The 17,396-nt window shown below is 40.9% G+C and overlaps 1 protein-coding gene and 1 long non-coding RNA gene across 4 annotated transcripts in view; both read left to right on the forward strand.

The window, feature by feature from the left end:
* The window catches only part of RCOR1 (REST corepressor 1), a 119,123-nt gene that overhangs the window by 46,718 nt on the left and 55,009 nt on the right, over positions 1-17,396 (forward strand). The gene's annotated exons all lie outside the window — the stretch shown is intronic.
* Positions 4,135-16,344, forward strand: LOC125963568 (uncharacterized). The gene is made up of 3 exons (XR_007475712.1): positions 4,135-7,418; positions 7,508-7,623; positions 8,916-16,344. It is a non-coding gene; the product is annotated as an uncharacterized LOC125963568 (long non-coding RNA).

A 17,396-nucleotide genomic window follows, 5' to 3' on the forward strand; every position in this document is an offset into this window, starting at 1 on the left:
ATTTATTTGATGCTCAAATTATTCCAGATTTGGCCAGTGAGAGCCCCTTCAGGTGAGTTTCTGTGTCCTTTTGACAAATTTCCATCATTCTTTAAGTACTTCTTTGCTTGCTGATATATCAAAATATTCCACGTTCATCTTGTATTTTCCCTGCGCCATGCTGGAGTGAACTCTTTCTTCAAGGAGCACTGATTTCTTTTAGTAGAGGGAATAGTATTGTAGAAACCAAGGTCTGGGTGGTATATCTGCACATTGCTGCCAGGGTATCATTGCTTCTAGGCCTCTCAGTGGGCAGAACTAGGAAGTAGATCCATGTGTTTACTACACACCTCTAGGATCTATTTCTAGATCTATACATGTATTCGTATTAGAAACCGTGAATTCATACCAACGCCACCATTTTGCATCCAGCACTGTAGGTGCATTCTGGCCTTCCTCGTTTCCTCTTTCTGAACTCCCTTCTTTGACAGTGAGAGTCCTGGCTCTCATTATTCTCAATATATTTAACCATTTGCTTAATCTCCCTGAAAGCTTCGCTCAGACATGGGATCCAGGAAATGGGGAATTCCACAACGGGGTAAGCTGAAAGGAATTTCTAGAGTGATGGTAAAGAGAAATTTTGGGATAATAGCTATGGAGGCATCAACCAGACAGTCCAGACTGGTGAGTGCAGACAGGGCTCCAAAGGAACGGCTTCAAGAAATAGACAACTGATAATTACCCGTGTGTTGAGATTTGTACTTCTAGTAGAAGTTGGGGTGGGAGGGATCATGAAAAGTATACAGAAAACTGAGCAAACAAAAAAAGACAATTATTAATGATTCAGCTATGAATAGTATTTACATAGCTGTGAAAAATAAAAATATTGATTTAATCAACACCTGTTAAGCATATTGTAGGATGATTGGAGGAAGGGAGAGGTTGGTTGTGAAAGAAAGCCAAATCCTCTTCTTTTATATAAGGTAGTGAATAGACAGTATTGAAACGGGGGATGGGGGGATCAGTAGCAGCTTAAGTATATTGTTTAGAAATACTGGAAACAGCTAATAAAGTTGAGAATGATTCCACTCTACAGAGCGAGGCGGGAGGAGCCATCACACTGAACTCCAGGGAGCAATTTAGGGAATAAGCTGAGGAAAAAAATGGGCCCAGGCCTTGGGAGGTAAGCGACTAGAATGGTGTCATTTGTGGGTATATGTTATGCTTTTTGGCCACCAGCACTTTTTTTCTTTTTGGCTGCGTTGGGTCTTCGTTGCTGCGTGTGGGCTTTCTCTAGTTGCGGTGAGCAGGGGCTGCTCTTCGTGGCGGTGCGCGGGCTCCTCATTGTGGTGGCTTCTCTTGTTGCGGAGCACGGGCTCTAGGCTCAGGCTCAGTAGTTGTTGCTCCACAGCATGTGGGATCTTCCCGGACCAGGGATCCAACCTGTGTCCCCTGCATTGGCAGGCGGATGCTTAACCACTGCACCACCAGGGACGTCCCACCAGCACCTTTTGAACACTGTCTTTGGGGGGAATTTCCCACACTGTTCATCCTAAAATAGAAACTGTTACTATGCTTTCCCACCGTTCCTTGTAGTTAGCTATAGGCGTGTGACTTCTGCTCCATGAACCAGGGCAAGACTGAGATTGGGAAGCAAGTGATGTGAGGGAGCCAGGAGGGCTGAAGGATACCAGCCTCTAGGCAGCAGGTTCTAGGGCTGGTGTTCGCTGCTGGTGACCTTGTCGTGTGGAGCAGTTGTGGTAGCAAGATCTCCCCTGAAGCAGTTCTGTGGGATGGTTTTGGTGTTATACTGGCTGTATGCCCTCTAATGCTGATTTTCTGACCCTCCTAGAGATTGTGTGAGCCACTGAGCTGCTGGCGTAGAATGAGTTCTGTCTACATCCACCATCCAGTCTGGGGTTAGGGTTAGAATGGGAACTGTAGGGACTTCCCTGGTGGCGCAGTGGATAAGTCTCTGTGCTCCCAATGCAGGGGGCCCCGGTTCGATCCCTAGTCTGGGAACTAGATCCCACACACATGCTGCAACTAAGAGTTCGCGTGCCACAACTAAGGAGACCGCCTGCTGCAACTAAGACCGGGTGCAGCCAAATAAATAAATAAACATTAAAAAGAAAAAAGAAGAATGAGAACTGTAGAATGAGTTCTGTCTACAGTAAAAAAAAGTCTGACTGATGGAGAAACTGGCATTCGGAGCAGGATCTACAAGAAAATGGATTGGTTCTCTAGCCTGGCTGTATGTGAAGGCAGTGAAGCAAGGAGAGAGCTGGAAGAATCGTAGTGATCAGCAACGGTAATGACTGAGATTATTGTGAAGTCAGTGCGTTAATAAAACTTCAGGAGGAAGTGAGTGAAAAACACCCACAAACTTTACAAACCTCACCACACCCATCAGTAAAACAAAGCAAAATAAAACAAAACAGGATTTCTTTGGATAATGGGAAGAGGGGGTCAGACTTCAAAGTGTAGCAGACAGGATGCTGCCATTTCATTTGTCTGTTAAGTGGAGTCTAGAGGTCAAGTCCAGTTCTCTTATTTTACTGATGGGGAAACAGTCCCAGATACTTTCTGAAATTTCTCTATTTTTGCAGGAGTTTGGTCATTCTGCAATTGTTGAATATGAAGGAATAAACCCTGGGGTTATTGGACTCTGTTTCTTCTTATTGGTATTATGAGTGCTCTTTACAGCTGAGTTTGGAACTGATTTCCCTGATATTTTAAACATGGGACTCACTTTAGAGTACTTAATCTTAGTTACTAAATGTTGGATTGCTTGCCGGGTACTGAATAGTTTGTTTTCTCACCAATAACTACTGTATAGGCAGCAAGACTTGGACTCACAGTAGAATCAACATATCTTAATGAGACTGTTCTCATTTTTAAAGTTAACTCCTAATTTGCTAGCAGCGGATAGAACTCTCGTTGCACTGCACGTTGTTGACTGCGATTGGGTAGAATAATTTGACAGTAAGTTTTGAGTATTGCCATTTATTAGGGTTATAGAATTAAAAATAGTTTAAGAGACTGGAGTAGAAATGCTTGATATGAGTAAGCGTACTTGCAAAATAAATGGATTCCCTAACTATTTAGATAGTTGCATGTCTCTGATATCTTGTGGCTGAGAGTTGTCTGAATTGATTATCAGTAGGCCTTTTAAATAAAAGGAAATTTATACTAGAGGATCTTTATGCTGAGTTGGCTGGAATAAGTAGGAACTGTTAGGTCTGCTTTAGGTGAGAGCATTGTAACCAAGTCTCTTAGAAACATCTTTATGATTGAATCTAGTTCTGATCTCTGGATCGATCATTTTAAGTCCCTCATAAAGCCTTTAGCAAAGGTGCTAAAACCTTTGCTGCTTGTTTTAAAATGCTGTCTTATTTAATCTCTCTGAGGAAGAAATTTCTTCTTCCATTTTTACAGAAGAGAAAACTGAGGCTCAGAGATATTAGGCAACTCTCCTTCAATCTAGGCAGAGTTGGGTTCCATTCCAGAACTGTTCCACTAAACCACATAAATGCTGCATCAGAGAATGACTGACGGGGATGGAAGAAGGATGCTGACAAGTGCCCTGTGGGCACCCTCTTGCCTCCTCTGTCTTCTTCTGGCAGTGATCAGATTTCTCAGACCTTTGCCTAATTCTTGTGTCCTCAAACCAAGTGTTTTATGTGATATTATTTGTTTCTTCCTCATAGTAAGCTTGCCTATCTGCTTCTTCCTCTGAACATTTCCCTTCAAGTATTGTACCATCCACCCACATTAGTATTTAAGTATTTTATTGTGTCCTTTCATTGAGACCCTAATTTGGGTGAAAATTCTCCAAACTGCATTTCTTTCTAGCGTATTCTGTTTTTATCAACCTAGAACCAGCCTCCCAGCTGAGATTTTTTTGCTTAGAAACATAACAACCATCTACTTTTAACATTTTCTTCCAGTTGACAAAAATATTACTATTGATAAATAATGAATGTACTTAGAATGTATAACTATACACATAAAATGGGAAGGGTGTGTGTCTATTTGAATATACCAACTGTTGAATTTTATAGTGTTATTCCTTAATAATTCTTTTTTATTTTTAATTTTTTCTTTTTTCTTTTTTTTTTGGCTGCCCCTTGCAGGGATCTTAGTTCCCTGACCAGGGATCGAACGCGCGCCCCCTGCATTTGAAGTGAGGAGTCTTAACCACTGGACCGCCAGGGAAGTCCCCCTTAATAATTCTTAAAAGGTTCCTGTTACATGTTTATAACCATCAAGTAAAATGTGGATTCCATTTTGAGTTGGGCACTTGCGTAAAGCTGAGGAGTAAGTAAAGACAAGACTTAGTTCTGATTTGAGCTAGTCGTTTAGTCATCGAGTGATGCCTTACAATGGCTGTGGGGTTCTGACAACATACCCCCTTTCTGTGATGTGGAAGGCCTGGAGAGAAGGATGTTTGTTGGAACCACGGTATTCCCTGGCAGAGGGAGGTGATCGAGGCTAATCTCTGTGATTTAGAATTGGTGGTCATGGCCACACCTCTTTCCTGTAGTTAACTTTTTTTCTTCTTAAGTAAAATTTTATTGAGTGTTTGGATAGGTAATATAGGCATGTGGTACAACATTAAAAGATGCAAAAGGGTATGTAGTATAAAAAGGAGAGTTCTCCTGCCTTCGTAGCCTTCCATTTCCCCTCCCTGGAGACAACCATTTTTACTAGTTTCTTCTGTGTATGATGACACTGGCTTCCAAAGGAGTATCTGACCTGTCGTACTTTAGAATGGCAGGAAGCTGAATGACTCACTTTCAGACATTTCTTTTTTCCTTTCGTGAAGCTTTGGCATTCCATCTTCTCAGGACCTTTCCTATGGCACGTCTCGTAATTTGCTTTTTTTACTTTATCATGACATTTTCCTATGTTTTTATGGTCTTTCAGTTTTTAAGAACTGGCTTTGGTATCTGTTTTAGAGATGATTACAAGCTAATGTTTGTGAAAGTGTCTGGCACATAATAGTCGGTCGATAAATATTTCCTTTTATCTTGTCCCTTCTCTCCCTCCCACTTGGTGTGTATAAAACAAAAAATAAGACAAAAAAAATTTGTGAACCAGACAATGCAGTGGATTCCAAAATTAAGATTAAGCTTGTGTGAGTTGTAATATTTCTTGGTGAACCCATTCATTTGAGTAGAAATACATTATTTTCTTTCTTTTAATTCACTTTGCCTCAGCTATTAAAAAAAAATTCTTCAAGTCTAGACTTGGTTTTTTCCCTAATGTAGTTTTGTTAGGTTGACTATGTAAACCCAGACATACAGGGTAGAAACTTGTAAGAAAGCTTTTTGAACTTATCTTTGCAGAATGTTGCTCATCGCCGTGGTGGATACTGATGTGTGCCCTGGGTCTGGACTTAGGGTTTCTCACCTGTGCTGTTCTTACAGCGAGTCCTCTTAGGTGACTTCATGTCCTCGTGGTTAAGGCATACAGACGTAGTGGCTTTTTGTTAGGTGCATTAAAAAACCCAAGTATTTTAATCCTAATCTAGGACTGGTTTACTTCCACTTGGAGCTAATTTATATTAAACTTTCTAGGGAGGTTAGGTTGTCTTTGCTTCAGGATAAGATTGTATAACACAGAGGTGTTGTGAGGATTAGTTAGTTAATGGCTTCTGAAGATGAAAAGAATTTTCATAATTGGTATATAATTAAAATGTCTGTCATCACCCTGGAAAAGCTATCTGGAGTATAAAACAAAACTTTCAATCTTACGCATCCTTTTTGATATTAGAAAATTTGATTTATTTATCTAGTGGATTTTAAACATTACATGTTTGCCCATAAGATCTGTTATTAAGGATAAATTTTTTTAAAAAACATTTATTTATTAATTTATGTATTTGGCTGCGCGGGATCTTTGTTGCGGCACACAGGATCTTTTTCTTTTAATATAAATTTATTTTATTTTTGGCTGCCTTGGGTCTTTGTTGCAGTGCGCGGGCTTCTCATTGCGGTGGCTTCTCTTGTTGCGGAGCACGGGCTCTTGGTGCGTGGGTTTCAGTAGTTGTGATTCACGGGCTCTAGAGCACAGGCTCAGTAGTTGTGGCACACGGGCTTAGTTGCTCCTCAGCATGTGGGATCTTCCCGGACCAGGGATTAAACCTGTGTCCCCTGCATTGGCAGGCGGATTCTTAACCACTGCGCCACCAGGGAAGCCCAGCACATGGGATCTTTAGCTGCAGGATACGGGATCTAGTTCCCTGACCAGGGATCGAACCCGGGCCCCCTGCATTGGGAGCGCAGAGTCTTAACCACTGGACCACCAGGGAAGTCCCAAGGATAAAATTTTAACTAGGCAGTTTGTCATTGCATTGCTTCTCTGAAACAAATGCAAGGTTTTTCTTTCTGATGAGTGATCTTTTTAAAAATGAGCTGCAAACTGTAGTTTTGACGTTTTCTTATGTTTATTGCACTAATTCTGGGAGTTTTTAGGGTGTTACTTTCTCAGAAACAGAGTGGCTACCAATCCTTCTCCCCTTCCTGTACACTATAGATTATCAGATCCCTCACCCAGTTTTCCTTAATGTTAACCTCTTACATTAATCATACATTATATCACAGTATCAAAACTAAGAAGCCAACACTGGTACATTACTGTTAACTAAGCTGTATCCTTTATTCAGATTTCACGAGTTTTCCCATTAATGTGCTTTTTCTGTTCCAGCATCTAGTCCAGGTCTCCACACTGCATTGAATTGTCCTGCCTCCCCAGTCTCCTCTGGTCTGTGACAGTTTGTCAGTCTTTCCTTGTTATTCACTATCTTGAGAGTTTTGAGGAGTTTTATAGAATATCCCTGAATTTACCTGACCTTTTTCTACAATTAGGCTGGGGTTATGGGTTTGGGGAAGGATCTGCAGAGGCAAAGTGCCCTTCACATCTCATCGTATTGGAGAGGGGGGTGGTGGTGTACATGCTAGAATCATGCGATGAAACATGCAAAGTTAACCTTGATTGCCTGGCCAAGGTAATGTTAACCAGGTATCTCTCCTGTGAAGTTACTCCCACCCTCTTTCCTGCTCTATTCTTTGGAATCAAGTTACTAAGTCCAGCCCACATGCGAGTGGTGGGGAATCAAGCTCCACCTCCTGGAGAAAGGGAGTATTTCCATAAATTATTTGAAATTCTGCAGGGAAGCCACTTTTTCTAGGAAATAGCTTCTTTGCCCATTTTTCTGTTGGCTTTTTGGGTTTTTAATTTGACTTTTAAAAGAAGTGCTTTACATAGGATCTTCATAAATATTTGGATAAATTATTGAACTTAGCTATTTGCATATAAACAAGTTGTTTGTTTTGTTGATAGAAAGTTATGAGATCTCTACTATCAAAACAAACGTATCTTCTTCTCATCAGCATTTATAAGCAGGCAGCTAGGTACCAGAATCATCACAGTCCGTAAGTCTTCTATTTTTATTTTGGCTATTCTGGTGACAGGGAACATAATATTAACAAAAACAACAACAAAAATTACCTTGTTTTACCAGAAATTCCTGTGAAGTGCCACAGAATACCAGGACACAAGGAACCACGCTCGTTTCTTAAGCACGAAAGTCTGGACGGGATGCGATCAAGTTTGATTGAGAGCCGTGGGCTGAAACTGGTGGGAGCCTGCATTAAAGACTTATTAGCCTTGGCACTGTATCACCTTGGGCAAGACATTTCATGTCTAGAGTATGGTTTCCTCACTTGTAAATTAGGCAGACTCTGAAGCTCTTTGTAGCTGTAATATTATGAGTCAGTTTCTGAGCTGGCGTGAATTTTGGAGAAATTCTTGCAAGGTGATGTGAAGTAGTATTACATAGACCATACAGGACAGATATTTCTTGCTGCTGTTTATGGAGCAGATTTGGATTTGGAGGCAAGGGGAAGAGGCAGAAAGTTTGGTAAGGATGTTACTGGGACCTGGAAAAGCCACTGAGGGCCTAGACCAGTGGTCTGGAATGTTGGAGAAGAGAGCTATAGCTGAGAAGCGCGAAGGCAGTTATGTTCAGTTATTTTCAGGTGGTTCTTTTTGCTTGTCTTGCTCCAAACACTGGCTTTCATAGTAAGAATAATCAATTTTTCAGTTGAGAAAATAAAGGCTTCCTTCTAAGGAATTTTTCCAGTGTCTTAACTTTGTAGGTGGCAGACGTGGAATTCTAACCTATGGTAATTTGAGGTTTGAGCCCATCTGTTTAACCAGTTCATCTTAGTGGTTTCTCTGTGGATGTGAACCAGAGTTTGTGTGGTTCATGTGTTCTGGTGAACGTTAACATTTTGCTGCTTTTTAGTAAAATAGTTCTATGAATTTGATATACAGTGTAAGTGATATTTGTTGTGATTTGTGATTTCCCTAACAAATATGAAAATCTGAACAGATACTTTTGCATAGATTACTTTTTTGGGCAAAAATAAGTTTCTTTTCATATCTTGTATAGTAAAATTAACTTTTCAATCTGTTCTAAATTAAGATGCGCCTTTTCTATGACTAGAGTTAAGAAATTGAGGGCATCTGGTTTTCCAACATTGTTAAAGTGTGTGATATTACCAGATTAGTATGCTAATGAAGATTGTATGACAGTTTTCAGTTTCAACTATAATATTAAGGATAGAGGTTTCCTTAATATGGTGTGACCCGTATGGCTTAGATTTGTTTTTAAAAGAAAACAACCAGTAAAATTGTATATTGTGGTATTGCTAAACTCTTCTGGGATACGATGTAGTTAATTTTTGTATATATATGTTACTATTTGAATTAGAATAGTAATAGTTGTAGCTCAGACTATATGTCCAATGTAAGATCATTGCTTACAGGAATGAGATGGTACCCCCCAAAAGTTTGTTATTAAGTTGTTTGCATATCATTGTATATCAAAAAGAGAGGAATTCCCTAATTTCTATTTAAAACCACAGTGAAGGACGTCCCTGGTGGCACAGTGATTAAGAATCTGCCTGCCAATGCAGGAGACACGGGTTTGAGCCCTGGTCTGGGAAGATCCCACATGCCATGGAGCAACTAAGCCCGCGAGCCACAACTACTGAAGCCTGCTTGCCTAGAGTCCGTGCTCTGCAACAAGAGAAGCCACCGCAATGAGAAGCCCGCATAATGAGAAGCCCGCATAATGCAACGGAGAGTAGCCCCCTCTCACTGCAACTAGAGTAAGCTCGTGCGCAGCAACAAAGACCCAACGCAGCCAACAATAAAAAAATAATAATAATAAATTTAAAAAAAAATAAAACCACAGTGAAAAGTCTTATTTTTAATTTGGTTTCATGCATTCTGGAACCTAGCTTGTTTTAAGTGTAGACGTTTAACCTTTTGGGTGCAAAGTGCTTTTGCCCTGCTCTTGGGTCCAATTAGATTAATGACATTATAGTCATAGAAATTATGTCTACTTTATATATGTTATATTTCTAGCAGTGCTTTTTTTTTTAGACTCTCTGTGGGACCAGGAATGTCCATATTTTTTTCAAAGGGATAAAGCACTGTAAAGAGAGATTGCGGAGGCAGGAATCTAATGAAGTCCTCACAAATCTGGATTAGTTATGGAATAGTTGGTAATAATTTTAAAGGTTTTTAAAAATTTGATCCATAGTGCTGTTTTTCAATTCCACCAAAAGACTGGATATTCATTCCTTTTTCTTTCATTAAACTACGTCAGTGGCTTTATACTCTCAGCATCCCCTAACCTCATAAGACATCAGATGGAAGGAAATAATTTCTCATTAAGAAAAATTTAGTAAACGATTTAATCATTTACTAAGTGTTAAGCTGTGGGAAAAGCACTGGGGAGAGAGCACCTCCAAGGACAGAGGGTGCTCTTTTTAGAAGTAAGCACAGGAGAGGCAGGTAAGGCAGAAGAAGATAATCAGCTGTATCAGGGTTTTAGTATACATGTAGTAATGTTTATGGAAACATAATCTTAATTGGACATGCATTGTTTTGTATTGGATGATTCAGTAACATGCAGTGCTTCTTGTAGTCTGCTCTGTTTTACTTGATGTATTGTTTCCCCATGTCATTAAATGTACTTTTTAAAAAACTTCTTTTTTTTATTTTATAAAGTTACTTATTTGTTTATTTTTGGCTGCATTGGGTCTTTATTGCTGTGGGCGGGCAATAAATAAATATTTATAAATAAATAAATAGATTCATCCATGTTATTGGAAAAAAAAACAAAAACATGGGTATAATGTTAAAGATGTGTGCTCAGCTAGTGGTTCAGTGATTGAAGTTTTCCTTGGGCCGTGGAGAAGTGGGGATGATGCTGGGAACATCGTGTTGTAGGATAAACCGTCCCTGTGTATTTCTCATGATGGTGGTGTGTCACCATTAGTCAGACTGTGGTTAGAGGGTTTTTTTCCTTCTTGGAGTGCTTAGTGGTACAACAGCAGTAGTCCTGCCCATTCTAATGAGTGTGCCTTTGTGACATTGAGTTTAAGAGAAATAGGGGGACCCAGAGCACAAAACTTTTCACTGTGAAATTAATTGGTGTTTGAAGTGTTTTGTCCCTCTCTGTTTCAGATTAAGGATTATATATATTGTGACATTGGTGTTAAATAATGTGTTTGTTAGGTTGAAGCATGGAAGGAAAGTCTGTTTCCTCTAGAGACTGATTCTGAGTTCAAGACACATGTAGGTCAGAGAGAATGAGAGAAAACATGATGTTTTTAATCAGAAAGGAACCAAGTACACAAGTGGAGTTTCTAGTGTAGAGTTTACTTCAGTAGCATTGATAAGAACCTAAATTCCTTGAGGAATCAGGAGAGGGACAGAGATCAGGATTGGCTGGACTCAGGTTACTGGACAGGATGCAACCAGTTCTGAGGAAAGTATTCACCCAGCTCATCAGCTTGGAACATTGTACATCATTGTATGTTTTGAAATGACCTTCCTGTCGGGCTATACTCTCGTCCCCTCTGTTCTGAGGAGAGGTACAGGAGAGGGAGGGGAGGCCTGCGCTCTAGAGGCCAGAGGTCAACGTACCACTCCCTTCTAAAACTTTCCATTAGTTGGCCACCTAACTTGTTACTTTATGCATACTAATTTATTCAGCTTTTATGAAGCACCAGTCATGTGCCAGACAGTGAAGACACAGAGGTCACCGAAGAGAATAAGTGCTATTATTTATTATTATTAAGTGTGCACCAGGTACTTAACATGTGCCCTTCCAAATCCTCAGAGAAGCCCAGGCTCTAGTATGCACATCCTCTCCGTTTTCCACGCGGCTCCGTGAAGCTGAGTTCATCACCCAGCAGCGCAGTGGCTGAGTGGGGATTCAGTCTCAGATGGGAGCCCAGATAAGGGCCCTCGTATGAAAAGATTCAAACATACGGTAAAACAATTCTTATCTCATAGGGTTGTTTTGTGCATTATATGACACAGACACGTAAAGTACTTTAGCCCTGTTTCTGGCACATAGTAATAGGTAATAATTAGATCTTACTGAGCCCAAAACCACTAGTAATAATTACTACCAGTAATAATTGAGTTTTACGTACAAAGTCTACAGCAGCATGCATCTTTATGCAAACCATTAATAAGAGTCTAAGCTGTGATAGAGGCTGTCCCCAAAGTTAATGGGAGTGGTGAGGGGGTGGACCGCTAACCGGCCTGGGAGAGTTAGAGCAAACTTCCCGAAGATGGTGACCCTGGGGCTGTCTTACAGAATTAGTAGCAGTTAGCTGGTGGGAAAAGATAGGGAGGGACATGGCAGTGAGAAGGAAGTGGTAAGAGGAAAGACGTGGGAAAGTAGAAAGGCACAGTAATGCAGTTACCACGTGGGCGATGATGAATCGTGAGAATGGGACATGGGATTAGAAAGATAGGCTGGCCAGATTGTGCAAGGCCTTGGAATGCCATGGGTTTTAGCCTAAAGACAATGGGGAAGCTGTGGAAGGATTTTTTTTTCAAAGTAAAGTTTTTACTTTAGAATAGTTTCAGATTTACAGAAGTTACAAAGATAGTACAGAGAGTTCCCACATACCCAACACCCCATTTCCACTGTTACTGTCTTACATTAGTATGGTACATTTGTTACAATGAATGAACCAGTATTGATTCATTATTATTACCTGAAGTCTATCATTTATTCAGATTTCCTTGTTTTTACTTCCTTAATTTTACTTTTTCTGTTCCAAGATCCCATCCAAGATACCACATTACATCTAGTTGCCATGTCTCCTTAGACTCCCCTTGGCTGTGATGGTTTCTTTTTCTTTTTTTTTTTTTTTTGTGGTACGCGGGCCTCTCACTGTTGTGGCCTCTCCCGTAGACGCGCAGGCTCAGCGGCCATGGGTCACGGGCCCAGCCGCTCCACGGCATGTGGAATCTTCCCAGACCGGGGCATGAACCCGTGTCCCCTGCATCGGCAGACGGGCTCTCAACCACTTCGCCACCAGGGAAGCCCAATTTTATTTATTTATTTATCTGTTTGTGCCAGGTCTTAGTTGCGGAATGCATGTGGGATCTAGTTCCCTGACCAGGGATCGAACCCGGGCCCCCTGCATTGGGAACGCGTAGCCTTATCCACTGCACCACCAGGGAAGTCCCTCTTTTTCTTTTTTAAATTTTATTGGAGTATAGTTGATTTCCAATGTTGTGTTAGTTTCAGGTGTACAGCACAGTGATTGTTATACATTTACAGATACTCATTTTTTTTCAGATTCTTTTCTCATATAGGTTATCACAGAATGTTGAGTAGTTCTTGAGTAGAGTTCCCTGTGCTATTATACAGTAGGTCCTGGTTGGTTATCTATCTTATATATAGTAGTGTGTGTGTGTTAATCCCAAGCTCCTGATTTATTCCTACACCCCCCCCCCCCCCGCTGCCATGTTTCCCCTTTGGTAATCATAGGTTTGTTTTTGACATCTCTAAGTCTGTTTCTGTTTTGTAAATAAGTTCATTTGTGACGGTTTCTTAAGACTTTCTTGTTTTTGGTGACTGGCAGTTTTGAGGAGTACTAGTCAGGATTTTGGTAAAATGTTCCTTGGTTGGGATTGCTCTGATGTTTTTCTAATGATTTTGGGAGGAAGACCCAGAGGTAAAAGGCCATTCTCATCACCTCACATCATAGAGGGCACATACTGTGAACACGACCTAGTTGCTGTTGCTGTTGACTTTGTCCCTGGCTGAGGTAGTGCTTGCCAGGGTTCTCCACTGTGAAGTTTGTCACCCTCCCCACCCCTTCCATACTGTCCTCTTTTGAAGGAAGGCACTATGTGCAGTCCACACTTAAGGATTGGAGAGTTGTGGTCCATCACTATGGAAGGATTTTAAACACTGGAGTGATTTGCTCTGATTTGATGTAGAAAGATTGATCTAGCCAGAGACTGGAGAGACTGAATTTGCGGATAGGTCTGTGTGTTGGGTCTTCGTTAGCTGGATCCCTTAAGACAAGACAAGACAAGACAAGACAAGACGAGAAAAGATGAAGGCCTGAACTTATGGCAGTGGCAGTGGGGTTGGAGAGGGAGTGATTGATTTGAGAAAAGTTGAGGCGGTTCAGTGGGGAACTGGTAGAGGGGATGGGTGTGCAGGGATCTGGCTGGGGGTTGGCGACTCATCAAGGGCACACACTGTCTACATGACTAATACTTGTTGAAGCTGACTTTCATCACCTGGCTGAAGAAGGTTTGTCAGGTTTCTCATCAAATTTAGGAGAACTTGTGCAAAGTTTGAGTTTTTAAGCAGTTTATTACGTTCCTATGCTTATTGTAGATTTTAATTCCAGAGAGCTGAGTGAAAATTATATATTTATTTATTCCAGTTTAAACTTGTAGCATTTAAAAAGGAAGAGCCTAGGGGAGAGAGAGCCAGACAAAGAAGTATATACTTCAATGGGAGAAAGATACAAGTATTTAAATACCAAAATTGTTTCTGACTTCTTTGCTGTATATAGGACAAACCGTTGTCATTTGAGAATTCTCAAGCCTTTAACTTAAGCGTTAAAATACTTAATGGGAGAATTTTATGAGGAGGAAAAATGTTCCTTTTTTTTTTTTGGCTTGTGGTATCTCAGTTCCGCAACCAGGGATTGAACCCGGGCCACAGCAGTGAAAGCCTAGAATCCTAACCACTAGGCCAGCAGGGAACTTGCGGAAAAATGTACTTTTTACTCTAGCTTTTGATCTGTCTTTATACTTCTGATAATTTATGGTGTCTCTAAACTCTGGGCAGTGTCCATAAGGGCTCACATCATGGCCCTGGAATCTCTTGCTCAGGTTTGACTCTCAGCTCCACTGGTCACAGGTGTGATCTTGGGCAAGTTACTTCATCTTTCTATGCCTTAATTTTCTCATCTGTAACATGGGAATAGTGATAGTACCTACCTCAGAAGGTTGTTAGGAAGATTAAACGAGCTAATGCAAGTAAGTGCAAGTAATGCAAGTAATGCAAGTAAATGCACAGTGCCTGGTACATAGTAAGCATACATGTCAGTTATAACGACAGTGATGATATTATACTGTTGCTTTTCAGGTTGATTACATTTCTTTCTGAATGCCCCAAATCAGAAGCCAAAAATTTTGGACTCACAAAATTATTTTTGGTCCCTAACCTAAATTTAACATAAGGTTACATTTGTGGATGCTTAGCTTCTCAGGATATAGTGAAAGTATGGATGGCAAATTAGTACATTTAGAAATAAGAACTACCAATATTTAAAGCTTTATTCCTTTGTTACTTTCTTCCTTCCACTGATGAGTAATCTATCCTACCGTGTATTTGGATTCCATGTGACTTTTTTGGGCCTCTCACTGCTGTGGCCTCTCCCGTTGCGGAGCACAGGCTCCGGACGCGCAGGCTCGGCGGCCATGGCTCACTGGCCCAGCCGCTCCGCGGCATGTGGGATCCTCCCGGACCGGGGCACGAACCCGTGTCCCCTGCATCGGCAGGCGGACTCTCAACCACTGCACCACCAGGGAAGCCCCCGAATTTAACTTTTAAAGCAAACAAAGCAGCCATCTTATTTATGAGAGCTAATTTGAGATTAAGGTGGTTTGATAATATGGAGATATTAGTGTGGATATAATGACCCTATAGCACTCTGTACAGGATTATAATTTTTTTTAAACCCTGAACTCCCCGATCGTTTTGGGGGAGTCTTTTTTTTTTCCCCCACACCACGTGGCATTCGGGATCTTAGTTCTCCGACTGGGGATGAACCCACATCCCTTGCCGTGGAAGCACGGACTCTTAAACACTGGACTGCCAGGGAAGTCCCAGGATTATAATTTTTTAACTTCAGTTTTCTTGTCAGGAACTTGAGCAAGGAGGTAGCATTTGATTGATTGGTAGGTAGCATTTGATTGATAAGGTAGCTTATTATGCCATTACTGCCATTTTCTTTCTTTTTTTTTTTGGCCATGCCGTGTGGCTTGCAGGATCTTAGTTCCCCAGGTAGGGATTGAACCTGGGCCCTCGGCAGTGAGGGCACCGAGTCCTAACCACTGGACTGCCAGGGAAGTCCTGTGTCCACTTTTTTGATTCCTAAAATTATTTATACCTTCTCTTATTTTTCTTTATCAGATTCTGCAGAGATTAGTCTCTTGGGGGTTTTTTTTGGCTTTGTTAATCCCCTTTTTATATCTTTGTTTCCTGTTTCATTCATTTCTGCTGTTCATTGCCTGCCTTCTGCTTTCCTTGGATTTATTCTGCTGTTCCTTCCATGTTCTTAAGTTGTATGCTTAGCGAAATAATTTTTAGCCTCTCTGATTTTATGCATTTACAGGTACACATTTCTTTGTAAACTACCTCTTTCATTGTTTTGCATAAGTTCGTACTCTTACTGTTGAATTTTAAGTAATTTTATTTACTTATTTATTTATTTATTTATTTACGGTACGCGGGCCTCTCACTATTGTGGCCTCTCCCATTGTGGAGCACAGGCTCCGGACGCGCAGGCTTAGCGGCCATGGCTCATGGGGCCAGCTGCTCCGCAGCATGTGGGATCTTCCCAGACCGGGGCACAAACCCGTGTCCCCTGCATCATCGGCAGGCGGACTGTCAACCACTGCGCCACCAGGGAAGCCCAATTTTATTTATTTTTTGTCAAGATTTCATCTTTGACCCAGGGTTATTGAAGAGTATTTTATCATTTTTGAATGTATGAAGATTTTTGGTTTATTTTTAAATTATTGGCTTTTAATTGGATTGTGGTTAGAAAGTGTAATCTGTATGTTACCTATTCTTTGAAATGTGCTTAGAGTTGCTTTATAGCCTTGTACATACATGGTCATTTTTGTAAATATTTTGTGAATTTGCTTATGAAGAATGTTTATACCCTAATTATTAGATGTATCCTTCAAAGTATGTCCAATAAATAAAACTTGCTCATTGTTTTTAGATTTTTTTTTTTTTTTTTTTGGCGGTACGCGGGCCTCTCACTGTTGTGGCCTCTCCCGTTGCGGAGCACAGGCTCCGGACACGCAGGCTCAGCGGCCATGGCTCACAGGCCCAGCCGCTCCACGGCATGTGGGATCTTCCCGGACCGGGGCACGAACCCGTGTCCCCTGCATCGGCAGGCGGACTCTCAACCACTGCGCCACCTGGGAAGCCCTGTTTTTAGATCTTATATATCTTTTTTGTTTGGACTGTCAACAGAAATGTTTTACTCTCCCAGTATGATGATGTATTTGTCATATTTCCATTCTTCCATCAGTTTTTATTTTGAGACTTCTTTATTTAGGTACATATAAAATTATAATTGTGATGTCATTTTACTTTATCTTGTCCTATTCTTGAGGTTTTTTGGTTGCTTTTTGTTTGGTTTCTTCCAGTGTTATTGAGATATGATTGACATGCATAACAGTATAAGCTTAAGGTGTACTGCATAATGATTTGACTTACACAATAAGTTTAGTGAGCATCGATTATCTCATATAGATACAAAATTAAAGAAATAGAAAAACCTTTTTCCTTGTGATGAGAACTAGGCTTTCCTCTCTGAGCAGCTTTCACTTACACCGTGCTGCAGCGCGCATTATCTGGATCATGCTTAGTCCCTGGTACTTACTTGTCTTACACGTGGAAGTTTTTACCTTTTGACTGCCTGCATCCAGTCCCTCCCTCCCCCCAACCCCATAACCCCAAACCTGATCTCTTTTTCTGTAAGTTTGTTTTTGAATAATTGACCTACAATACTATATTAGTTCCTGTTACACAGCATCGTGACTCAATATTTCTATACATTTCAAAACGATCACCGTAAGTCTAGTAATTACAGTGTGGCACCATACAAAGATATTACATAATTACTGACTGTGTTCCCCACACTGTACATTTCATACCCGTGACTGACTCACTTTGCAACTGGAAGTTTGTACCTTATTCTCCATCATCTGTTTCTTTCCTCCTCACCCCACCTCTTGGAACTGCCTGTTCGTTCTCTGAA

This window comes from Orcinus orca, chromosome 2 (assembly GCF_937001465.1).
Source record: "Orcinus orca chromosome 2, mOrcOrc1.1, whole genome shotgun sequence".
NCBI classification, from domain to species: domain Eukaryota; kingdom Metazoa; phylum Chordata; class Mammalia; order Artiodactyla; family Delphinidae; genus Orcinus; species Orcinus orca.